The following is a 12,138-nucleotide window of genomic DNA, read 5'->3' on the forward strand; positions in this document are numbered from 1 at the left end:
AGAATATCAATCTTAGGACCATACCACTTGATGCATAAAACTCATTTGACAAAATTCAACAGTCATTTATTATAAATATTTTCAGAAAACTAGCAATAGTGAGAGAATTCCTTAGAAAGAACATTTACAAAATTCTTCAATTAATATCATTTTGAAGTTGAATCATTAAAAAAATTGAATGATTTGTTCTTAAAATCAAGAGCAAGGCAAGGGCATTTATCATCGCTACCATTGCATATAGGAATAAACGTTCCAGCCAGACATATAAGGCACAAAATTGGAATAGTTTACAGAAAATACATTAAAGCTCTCTATATTCTTTATTTGCTTTGGAACTTCCTGTAAAACTTCAGTTATTTCAAAATTTTGTATACATATATGTATATATGTATATATACATGCACATTGTATGTGTGCGTGTGTGTGTGTGTGTGTTAGAGAGAGAGAGCGCGCGAGCTTGCATAAGCGTGCACATTTATCTTTCAGTTTGTGGGTGGTGCGTGGATATTCATGATGACCAATGTCAAAATGGGTTTACCACCCACTTTTTCCTGTGAAGAATTGAAAGAAGATTGTGTGACTTCATGCCTGATAGCACTGGCAAAAATAATTGAAATTTATAATGTTACTATGTTATTGGACTTTTACATAAAGTCTCCCTAAAGATATCCATGCCCTAATTCCTGGAATCTTTGCGTATGTTACTTTACATGGCAAAGGAGAATTAAGACTGCAGAGGGAATTAAGGGTAATAATCACCTGATCTGAGAGGTGAAATAGGTGGATTATAGGGATCTATTCTGATACACCCAGTATAACTAGGATGATCCTTAAAAATGGAGGAAAGAAGCCCAGGAGAACAAGAGAGTTGCTTTAGCGAGAACCCAGCTGGACAAAAGATGCAGGCCTGGGGATAAGAGTTCATGTATACATGTCAGTTAGACTCTAGAAGCTACAGTGAGATCCAATTCAGACTTCTGACCTACAGATTGCAAAATAATAAGTATATGCTATTTTAAACTACTCTGTGACAATTTATTACAACAGGAATAGAAGGTGAATACAGTGAATTTCAGCTACTATTTGCTGTGTTTGACAAATTATTATAAGCAAGAAATGTGCTCAGAAGAAATTTGGCCAGACTACAGGCATAGTGAAATGAAATGGGACTGCTAGTATACAGTGAAACAATAATATCTATTTAATCCAAACTTGGGAAGTAGGAATATAAAAACCCTTGAGCCATGGAAACACATTAGGAAATGCCTTTGCCAAAGCTGAGTAAAGAATGTTAAAGCTAATGCTGTGCTTTTGTAGGAATTGTATTGCCACAGTAACGTTAATCCCAGATTAAATTGCCTTTGACAATTAGACAATTAAAACGATCCTGAGTCACCAACGTTCTTTGAATAGAAAACAATTTTCCAAAGCTTAATGTCCTTCAAGAGTCGATCACATCTCAACCCATGCTTCATCCACAGCACCACAACTGCAACAAGGAAGAATGTTGCAGAAGACAGGTCGAAAGATAGACATGGGACAGGGGAGTTGATTCCACAGAGCAAAACAAATAATAATGAGGGAATTTCCCCACACAAGCCTGGACAAAGAGCGTCCACATGGCCTCTCCTATTCCAGTACTGTGAGTGCTGTGTGTGCTACCCTGCGTCAAGCACCTGGCTACATGGAGGGTAGAAGACCCTCAACTCTCTGACCACGTATGTTATCTGGAGAAATTACAGTTGGGAAGAGGACTATTGCATTATCTCCCAGGAGAGTGATCTGTGTTTAATTTCCATGTGTAAAAATATGACCTACATTTGGGATAGACTGTGATAAAGAAAAGGCTATTATATCAAAACAAAGTTTCTTTTCCTCCCTAGGATAAATGCATGAATAGGCAGATAGGATAGGACATAGGATGGACAGAGATGACAGACCACAGACAGACAGAGAGACATTGAGTATCGTCCTGGGGTCATGAATTTGAATTCCTATCAACAGCATGGAGCTAAATGATGAGCAGTCATTATGAAGACAACCCCACAATTCTCATGAGGTCTTTCACACTTTACTGTTTTTACTCTTTTCTGAGTTAAAAGTAGAAAGCTAGTGGAAGCATAAAGAATATAGAAGAATAAAACACAGATATGCTCCCTGAAAGATTGCTTGGAGTTCCTGATTGTGGCAGGAAAAGCTTATTATGTGAAGACACTGGGGTTTGAGGTTGCTTGTAATATCAGACAATAGTCATTACTTTGATTAATGTAGGTTAATTAGTATAAAATATTTAAAGACACGAAAGTTAGTGAAATAAAGAAGGGAAGGAAAAATTGAGAAGAAATAATCTCAGAATACTCAGAATTGAAATGTCTTCAGAAATCATCTCAGGCGCCCTGTCATTTCCTCGCAGAGAGATGGACAGTGATTGCAGAAATCCCTGTGAGCTGAGCATTGCCCATGGCATACCATCCCGGTGAAATACAACTCCATAGGTGCTTCCCAAAGAGAGGAAAAGCAGGGCATGTTTCTTTAGACTACGAAAGGGAATATTACTATGGTAGATAGAAGGAAAGTTAAAAAAAGAAGAAGAAGGAAAAAATAAACAGGCAAAATGAGAGAAATCACTGTTTACCATAATGGGATTCTGAAAACTGTTGTAGACTTTAAAGTTGATAGAGAAACTTTTTATTTTTGTATTAGAGCTTTTTAAAAGTTTCTTATTTTAGGCTTAAAGTGAGACAAGTATTTACCAAAGTGATTATACCACAGTTTTTGTTCATTCCTCAGTCACTATTTTTATTCATTCCTCAAAAATTCAAAACTTTTTGTATTTTGTGCTTTGTTTGTTTGTTTTGCTGACTATTAAATTCAGGGTCTCTTGCAAGTACCCTTCCATTGGGCCACACCACCAACCCTGTTGGATTGGAAAGTAAAATAAAGCAAATGTTTATCACCTCCTCAACTCTGCATGTATTTGTACCTTCTACATAATCTGTACATATAAGCTGACAATTCTTTCTGTTGATCCAATTATCTGGTCTGTTAATATTAGGGTTAATAGGATCCATAAAATACAGTTATCTCATATTAGACAAAAGCACCAGAAACATATATTGGAGAAAAGATAACTTCTTCAACAAATGGTGCTGGGAAAACTGGACATCCATATGCAGCAAAATGAAATTAAGTCCCTATCTATCACCATGCACAAAACTCAACTCAAAGTGAACAAGGACCTAGGAATTAAACCAGAGACCCTGTACCTAAGAGAAGAAAAAGTAGGCCCATATCTTCATCATGTCCGATTAGGCCCTGATTTCCTTAACGAGACTCCTATAGTGCAAGAAATAAAATCAAGAATCAATACATGGGGTGGATTCAAACTGAAAAGCTTTTTCTCAGCAAAAAATTAAATAAAGAAAGAAAGAAGAAGAAGAAGAAAAATCAATGAGGTAAAGAGAGAGTCTACACAATGGGAGCAAATTTTTACTACACAAATACCAGATAGAGCACTAATCTCTAGGATATATAAAGAACTCAAAAAACTTAACACAAAATAATAATAATAATAATAATAATAATAATAATAATAACCCATACATGGGCCAAGGAAATGAACATGTACTTCTCAGAAGATGATAAACAATCAGTCAACAAATATATGAAAAAATGTTCAAGGTCTCTAGCAATTAGAGAAAAGTAAATCAGAACTACTCTAAGATTTCATCTCACTCCAGTCAGAATGGCAGCTGTTGAGAATGAAAACAACAATAAGTGTTGGTGAGGATGTGGGGGGAAAAAAGCACACTCATATATTGCTGGTGGGACTCCAAATCTGAGCAGTATGGAGACTCCTTGGAAAACTTGGAATGGAACCATCATTTGACCCAGCTATTCCACCCCTTGGTTTATACCTGAAAGACTTAAAATCAGCATACTACAGTGATACAACCACATGAATATTTATAGCAGCTTAATTCACAATGGCTAAATTGTGGAACCAACCTAGGTGTCCTTCAATAAATGAATGGATAAAGAAACTGTGGTATATATACACAAGGGAATAGTACTCAGCGTTAAAAGAGAATAAAATCATTTTTTAGTGCTGCGTAATACTCCATGGTGTATAAATGCCACATTTTTTTTATCCATTCATCTATTGAAGGGCATCTGGGTTGGTTCCACAGTCTAGCAATTGTGAATTGTGCTGCTATGAACATCGATGTAGCAGTATCCCTGTAGTACGCTCTTTTAAGGTCTTCAGGGAAAAGTCCAAGAAGGGCAATAGCTGGGTCAAATGGTGGTTCCATTCCCAGCTTACCCAGGAATCTCCATACTGCTTTCCAGATTGGCCGCACCAGTTTGCAGTCCCACCAGCAATGTACAAGAGTACCCTTTTCCCCACATCCTCTCCAGCACTTGTTGTTGTTTGACTTCATAATGGCTGCCAATCTTACTGGAGTGAGATGGTATCTTAGGGTGGTTTTGATTTGCATTTCTCTGACTGCTAGAGATGGTGAGCATTTTTTCATGTACTTGTTGATTGATTGTATGTCCTCCTCTGAGAAGTGTCTGTTCAGGTCTTTGGCCCATTTGTTGATTGGGTTATTTGTTTTCTTATTGTTTAATTTTTTGAGTTCTTTGTATACTCTGGATATTAGGGCTCTATCTGAAGTGTGAGGAGTAAAAATTTGTTCCCATGATGTAGGCTCCCTATTTACCTCTTTTATTGTTTCTCTGCAGGGAAATGGATGGCACTAGAGCAGATTATGCTTAGTGAAGCTATCCAATCCCTAAAAAACAAATACCAAATGTCTTCTTTGATATAATGAGAGCAACTAAGAACAGAGCAGGGAGGAAGAGCAGGAAGAAAAGATTAACATTAAACAGATACATGAGATGGGATGGAAAGGGAGAGAAAAGGGAAATTGCATGGTAATGGAGGGAGACCCTCATTGTTATACAAAATTACATATAAGAGGTTGTGAGGGGAATGGGAAAATAAACAAGGAGAGATATGAATTACAGTGGATGGGGTAGAGAGAGAAGATGGGAGGGGAGGGAGGGGGGATGGTAGAGGATAGGAAAGGTAGCAGAATACAACAGTTACTAATAGGGCATTATGTAAAAATGTGGATGTGTAACTGATGTGATTCTGCAATCTGTATTTGGGGTAAAATTGGGAGTTCATAACCAACTTGAATCTAATGTATGAAATATGATATGTCAAGAGCTTTATAATGTTTTGAACAACCAATAAAAAAAAAAGAGAATAAAATCATGGCATTTTCAGGTAAATGGATGGAGTAGGAGAATATCATGCTAAGTGAAGTAAGCCAATCCCCCCCTCCAAAATGCTGAATGTTTTCTTAGATATGTGAATGCTGATCCATAATGGGGGTGGAGGGGCATGGGAGGAATGAAGGAACTTTAGATAGGGCAAAGGGGAGGGAGGAGAAGGGAAGGAACATGAAGACAGAAAAGATGGTGGAGTGGGATGGACATCATTACCCTAAGTACATGTGTGAAACATGAATGGTGTGATTCTAATTTGTGTACAACAGAGATATGAAAAATTGTGCTCTGTATGTATAATATGAGTTGAAATGTATTCTGCTGTCATGTATAACAAATTAGAATAAATAAATGAAATATATATATATATATATATATACACACACACACACATACACATACGTGTGTGTGTGTGTGTGTGTGTGTATATTAGGGTTAATAAGAAAGTGAAAATTGCCCTAGCATGCATTCACCTTTTCTCATTGTTCTCAGAATTCTTGAGAACAATGCTACTGCTAATAAAAGACTTCTTTCCTCTTATTCTTTGATTTACAGCAATAAATGGTTATTACCTGTTATGGTTAAACACGCAGCATTACTTACACAGCTCAGAATTCCTTGAGATTTGTGCACCGTTTTATTCCTGTGATTACTCAGCCTTCAACTTGTGAAGGCCTTTCTCACTGTGGCCCTGAATGAGTTCTCACTTTTATTTTTGTGGGAATATCCAATGGCATTGGCAGGGAATGAGAAGCCATCCTCTTGAAAACAGACTTAGGAAAGAAAAGAAGAAGTTTTGGTTGTGTGCTGAAGACTGTTCTCATAATGAGAAGTGTACCCTTTGCACATGCTTGTTTGATGGACGAGATACGTTTGCATATTTAGAAAATCAAGTCCAGAAAGGAGTGCGATTTAACTCCTCACATAACTTCCACTGTGAGAAGTGGCCGTGAGGACTTCATATTCACCAGATGATTTTATCCATGATTTCACTGTATCTTTTCTAATATCCTACAAATGAGCTGTCAATAACCTCATTTTACTGATGGAGACATTGAAGCTCACAGAAACCAAGTGGTGTCCCAAGATCATCAGAGGCTCAGGAGAGCTGAGGCTCTGAATGTGCCCCTGCATTCTCCATCGCTGTCCTTGGACGTGCTGTGCTGTGCTTTCATGGAGGGTGAGAGCTCTCTGGCATATAGCAACACCACCCTCATCCCTCCGTGGAAAAAAAGAACTCCTGTAAACGCCTCCTGATTCCTGAATCGGTGGAACTCTGCAGAGTTTCTGCATGGTGTTCTTTGTCCAGACTGGATCTGCCTTATTAGTTTTCTCCTTCAAGGTCACAACCGAGGAAAGAACCACAGCTGCTGCACAGAACACCCGGTGTTCTGGAAAGTTCACCTTTCCCAGAAGTCTCACCTTATGCAGTGTGAGAATTTAAAATCCCTGCAACAAGTTCAGTGGTTACTAATGAAAAATAGTAATAAATCCTGAACATATTTCAAGAAATAATTTTCAAAATTATGAATCAAACTGCCATTATTTTTAAGGATCCCGTTGGCAATTGTTAATGTTTATTATTAGAAGCTTTAATTACCTTTCACACTGAGTATTGCTTTTATTTTTGCTTTGTTTTGGTTTTACTGATCCTGGGCTATTGAAAATACTATGAATATGGTAATGGCCAGTGAATGATAAAAGATGATTCTTCTAACCCTTCTTGTTATTTGAATGATTAATGTGAGGGGGGAATGCTGGGCCTTTGACGGCTATCAACACATCCGGTTATAATATCTTTCACTGGTTCTTAGTAAACTGGTGGTGCCTTGAGGAAAAGTTCAACCATGTATTTTTACATGTATAGAAACACAGTTTTCTGACTAATGCAAAAATAGCCAGACATTACATATTCATATATAACTGCAGAATGTTTCTAAAGATGTAGGTTGTAAATAATAATTTACTTAATCTAAATCTCAAAAAGCTATTTTATTTTTATCAATAAATTGATTCTAAAGTATATTGGGAAAGATGAAAGAGCCAGAATAATCAATAAAAAAATCGATGGAGAACAAAGTTGGATAGTTAAGACATTCCTAACTCCAGTTCTTAAACTGAAGGTATAGTAAGGGAGACAGTGAGCTCGTGGAGAAAGAGTAGAGAAATAGATCAATGGAACATAATACAGATCCCGTGAACCAGCGCACAGAAATATCATCAGTTAATCTTTGACAGAAAAACAAAGGCATGTCTCCTTAATAAATGGTGATTTGATAACTGGAAATTCATTTGCAAAAAAAAAAACAAAAAACAAAAAAAAACACAAACTAGACAATCACCTTACACAGCTTTCAAAATCAACCCAAAGTGGATCACATTCCTAAAATGATAACTCAGAACAATCTAGATGGCCTTGAGTTTGGCAATAAGAAACGAAATACAACACCAAAAGCAAGATTCATGAAATAAAAAGGAAATGCTATTTTATTAACATTAGAAACTACACCTTTGTGAGAGTCCCTGTTAGGAGAATAAAAATCCAGCCAGCAACCAGGAGGAAAGATTTATGAATCACCTATCAGGGAAAAGGCTTGGATCTAAAAGGTACAAAGAACTTTTAAAACTCAAGAGGAAGAAACAAAAAAATTGTAAACACTGGCAAAGGGTGTGAACAGATGCTGCACAACAGAATATATGCAGATGGCAAATAAGCACCACATGCCATCAGAAGAATGCAAATTCAAATAGCAATGGGGCCACCAGCATCCACGATGGGAAAGGCCAAGGCCACAATACTGAGGACCCCAGCTTCTCACAAGGACATGGAGCAACAGTCACTCTCATACGTGCACCCCCAGAATGTAAAGTGTTATTGCCACTCTGAAAGGGAGTTTGGCAGTTTCTTTCAAAGCCAAACTGTTGTTTTAGCATACAGTACAGTTATTATGCTCCTAAGTTTTTACTCAAACCTTTTAAAATCTTAAGTCTCCACAAAAATCTACACATGAATGTTTGTTTAACTTTATTTTTAATTAAGACAAAACTGAAACCAACACAATAACCTTCCGTGGGTTTGTAGGTAAACACACTGTGTTTACACGTCTGTACAATGAAATATTACTCGGTACAAGTAAAAAAAAAGCTACTAAGCCATAAAAGACATAGAAGAGCCTAATACGCATATTACTCAGCTAAATAATCCTGTCTAAATGGTCATACACTATAGATCAACTCTACGATATTCTGAAAAAAGGCAAAACTATAGGAAAAGTTAAAAAGGTCACTTGTTGCCAAGCCTGAGGGAGGATTCGTAAGGACAAACAGGTGGAACACAGGGGATTTGGGGCAGTGAAACTATTCTATATGATAATGTAATGACATATACATAACACTGTTCTTATTGGCAGAAGCCATAGAACTACACAACACAATTTACTTTCAAATTCAAAACCTCTCCTAAAAATGAAATCGACCTTACTGACTTTTACTTTTTGAGTTCAGAGTAATGTGGTTCATAGAAAGCAGTTTGATAGTGTCTGATTTGCAAGATGAATAAACATCCATCTTGAATGTGTGTGGATAGTTTATGCTGAAGATGATAGGCATATCAGTTATCACTTAAATATTTTAATTTTTTTCCACTGGAATATTTTTTTTTTCTAAAAGTTTCAAATTCCATGTATTACAATAAAAAAAATTTGGATCTGGTTTTTAGAGGATAAAGTGATATTCAATTGGTAAATTGATATTCCACACCAATTAATTTTAACTAAGATCTTACAGAAACCAATGAATTATTTAGTGATAATAATTAATGATATATTAGAAAACACATCCTTTGTTGATATGTTTTTCAATCTATTTTATTGCCACCTTCAAAATAAAGACCATTATATTTTTTGCCTCCTTTACATTTCATTTCTTTTTTAGAAAATTATACAGAATCTTCTTAGAAAACAAAAAAGACACAAGTAATTCTTTTTAAAAATATTTTTTTAGTTGTAGTTGGACATGATACTTTTATTTTATCTATTTATTTTTATGTGTTGGTAAGGATTGAACCCAGGGCCTTGCATGTCCTAGGCAAGCTCTCTACCACTGAGCCACAAACCCAGCCCACACAAATCTTTCTTTTAAAATCACATAAATCCTATCTCCCAGAGATAATCACTGTGCACAACTGATTCTTATTTTTATGTGCACACATATTTATATTATTTCTTTTGCAAGATTTGATCAGGTTGATGCTTAATTAACATATAACTTTTTGAAGCTGTAGGTGGCTGATATGTTTTTTTTTATATATAGTACGATTATTCTGCACTTGTTACAATTATAACTTTATAAAAATAAAAGTGTTTCTGAAATTTAATAAAAATATAAGGAGGCTAAATACATTATTTAGCCATAAATTAAGCCTGAACATTTCTCCATGCTAATAAATATTCTTGTACAACATTAAAATTTTTATAAATATGATATACAATCAATCAACAAATATATGAAAAAATGTTCATCATCGCTAGCAATTAGAGAAATGCAAATCAAAACTACTCTAAGATTTCATCTCACTCCAGTCAGAATGGCAGCTATAATAAAGAAAAACAAAAATAAGTGTTGGTGAGGATGTGGGGAAAAAGGTACACTTATACATTGCTGGTGGGCCTGAAAATTGGTGCAGCCAATCTGAAAAGCGATATGGAGATTCCTTGGAAAACTGGGAATGGAACCACGTTTTGACCCAGCTGTCTCTCGCCTTGGTCTATTCCCAAAGGACTTAAAAACAGCGTACTACAGGGACACAGCCACATCAATGTTTATAGCAGCACAATTCACAATAGCTAAGCTGTGGAACCAACCTAGATGCCCTTCAGTGGATGAATGGATAAAAAAAAAAAAAATGTGGCATATATACACAATGGAATATTACTCAGCAATAAAAAAGAATAAAATCATGGCATTTGCAGATAAATCGATGGGGTTAGAGAAGATAATGTTAAGTGAAGTTAGCCAATCCCCCCAAACCAAATGCTGAGTGTTTTCTCTGATATAAGGAGGCTGATTCATAGTGGGGTAGGGAGGCGGAGCATGGGAGGAATAGAGGAACTCTAGATAGGGCAGAGAAGTGAGAGGGAAAGAGAGGGGACATGGGGTTAGAAATGATGGTGGAATGTGATGGACATTATTATTGAAAGTACAGGTATGAAGACATGATTTGTATGAATACTCTTTGTATACAACCAGAGATATGAAAAATTGCGCTCTGTATGTGTAATAAGAATTGTAATGCATTCTGCTGTTATAGATAAATAAAAAAATTAATTAAAAAATTGCATACCACCTATTTTTCAATACAGTAACCTATTCAGAATGATGAAATATGACTTAAATATTGTTGAAAAATACTATAATAAGTAAAATTTTAAATCTCTATTCTAAAAAAATTCTAAATAATTTTTTCTCATTGAAAAAGTGGCACATAATCATTAGAGAAAAAATAATTTATGAAAACCATGGGAAGAAAATTTAAACATATCCATTACCTAACCATCCAGAGTTAACAAAGTCTTCTTGCACCTTTTCCTCTATGGTTTTGTGTGCTGATAAACAAAGGAACCTGCAGTACATACTGTTTTGCAAGTTTTTGTTTTCCTTTAGAAACCACCATCTTTTTTTAGGAATTCTGATGCATTCAAGAAGACATTATTTTATATATATATATATATATATATATATATGTGTGTGTGTGTGTGTGTGTATATATATATATATATATATATATATACATGAATTTCACAACTAATCTCAAGTAAATATGAAAACTATTCATTTTAGTTATGGACAAACCAATATTTAAGGGGTTGCTGAGATCTGTCTTCAAATTGGACTAGAAGCCAGGAACAGGAAGATGAGGGCATTCAGAGGTGTATTTTCTAGGAGGAAGGAGCCACAAAGAGTAGCAGAGGAGGGGACCAGAAATCTCTAGCACAACATCACTAAGAAAGTGAACCAGATAATTATGCTTTGTGCTTCCTTTGCATTTCATTTCTTTTTTAGAATATATAACATGAAGGGAGGACATGTAAGGACAGACAGGGCAGTCAGCGGTGGAGGGACCAAGAGGGGAGTAAAGGCTTGATACTGTCATGGTAGAAAAAGGAATCAGGTACATTCAAATCCAGGGCTCATCCACGTGTGCATTTAAAAATTCCCCTTAAGAGACTCTGAAAAATAATGTGTGTGTAATAAAGAGTTTTCTTGTCCTTATGGAATTAACAGGTATATCTATAAATCTTGAGAAATGAAATGAAGGCTCATATCATTCAGAAATAGTACTTGCCAGACTTTTGTAATATCAGTTCTCTAATGACAGGGATTTCGTAGCTTTGCTCTAAATATTCACAGCTAGCAATACTGAAGGCTTTCAAAATTATTTGCAGAATTAACTCATTACTCATGTCTCCCTAGGCTGAGGATATCATGGTAAAGCATTTGCCTAGCATCACAAGCTCTGGGTTTGGTCACCAGCAACACACACACACACACACACACACACACACACACACATTTAGATCTATCTCTAAGGCCAATTACCATCTAAGAGGGTTGTAGAGAGGTCCCTTGCACATGCTGTATGTTTACTGATGAAACAGAAAGTATAAGAAATCCAAATGAAAAGAACATCTCAAGGGTAGCATTGGTATTTGAATTTAATAAGTTAATCAGATGTTTTTAATAAATTTGAAACATACAATAGGATTCTGAACCACTGAAGGAAAGTATTTTTGCTGGGATAAAAAAAAGTAAAATATTGTTTGGAAAGTTGTACTTTTATCA

The sequence above is a fragment of the Marmota flaviventris genome, chromosome 14 (assembly GCF_047511675.1).
Source record: "Marmota flaviventris isolate mMarFla1 chromosome 14, mMarFla1.hap1, whole genome shotgun sequence".
Classification (NCBI taxonomy): domain Eukaryota; kingdom Metazoa; phylum Chordata; class Mammalia; order Rodentia; family Sciuridae; genus Marmota; species Marmota flaviventris.